Consider the following 1,570-nt stretch of genomic DNA (forward strand, 5'->3'; position numbering starts at 1 on the left):
CACTTTCGCTGCAGGATGAATAATTGTCGTCAGAATCCGAGGCGAGAGAACTTTCCACCGATAACAGAAAACGGCAAGCTCGTTTTCTTTTGAAAGTTGCCTTCACTCGCGCGTTTCGTTTCCAAGGCAACGTCTATTGTGATGCCACCTTCCACAGAATTATTCTGAAGAAATGATGATCATATGGAAGATGGGTATACAAAGAAGATAGGTCAGTTCGGCATCAAAGAAAACTCTTTAAAAAAAATCTGTAGGCACTTTAAGGGAAAATTTAGAGTTATTAGCGCAAAAACAGCTAAGGAATCTATAACTAAAACTTTCGTTCTAAAACATTATTGCCCCCTAATTCGTTTTTTTTAACTGAAATATTTTTTTTTTTTTGGGGGGGGGGGGGCTGCATTCCCCCCGCCCATACTGGCGAGCCGCCCCTGCTGTAAATGTTTTAAAAGGGCAGAATAAATAGTTTCCAAATCAATCTCAAATATAGGGGGGGGGGGGAGAGTGTTGCACCTTGCGGCACTCTTATTTTAATTTTTAACGTCAATTATTTAAATCAAATTTGAAATCTAAAAGTCATATTAAAATACCCCAACATATTTCAATTCAATATTTTTTAAAAATTCATAACAGTTTGAAAATAAAATATTGCTCATGATCTAGAAAACAGCCATATATTTGAACTAATTAAGCATGAGGAGTTGCTTAATTGACTTCAAATATTTACAGCTGTTGCATTGTATATATAATATACTATGTCCACCAGTCCTGTTTAATTTGTTTTTAATAAATATTTTAAGAAATAGTTTTGCCTCGACTCCTTATTTAGGCAAGATATTGTATTTTGCTACTGCCTGCTTTTAAAAACTACTACAAAAAAGGTATTGCTGAAAACGTACATTTTCAGTTTTAAGATAGTAGGCTCATACTTAGTTGCTATACTATTATTTATTAATATTTTTTTCATTTTATTAATTTGCTTAAATCTTTTTTTTTCCCATTAAATCGTTTTAGAAAAAGGCCCATTTTCTTTCAATATTGAGTTTAAAAAAAATTTTTTCTCTTTTTTTTTTCAAAGGGCTTTTTATTTCTCTCTATTTTAAGTAAGTAAATAGAAAGTACGGTTTAACAGGAATAAAATCGGGAAAATGCGTAAGCTTCATGTATCTTGAACACGAATGCATGTGATGTATGAAATTGCATGCTTGTGCCGAACAATGGGACAGAAACTTGTCGCTCAATAAAATTAACCGCCAACTCTTCACTTTAAAATTATTGTATCTTCAAAAAAAGTATGACATTGTCACCTCATAGCAACAGTAATAACAGCAATATCCTACTGTTGCTATGGGGTGACGATATATAGTTGATAGTTCTACTAAAAATGATATATGCTGAGATATGATTAAAATGAAAAAAAAAAACATTAACAGACAACGTCAAGATGCTCTCGGAAAACCTGCCAGCTACATTTTCCCGCGGCAGTTAAGTTAAATTTGCTTAATCATTTCATTTAAATCATTCGAAATTCTGTTCAAAAAAAAAAAAAAAATACGTCGGTATTATAAAGATT

Source organism: Uloborus diversus, chromosome 2 (assembly GCF_026930045.1).
Source record: "Uloborus diversus isolate 005 chromosome 2, Udiv.v.3.1, whole genome shotgun sequence".
NCBI classification, from domain to species: domain Eukaryota; kingdom Metazoa; phylum Arthropoda; class Arachnida; order Araneae; family Uloboridae; genus Uloborus; species Uloborus diversus.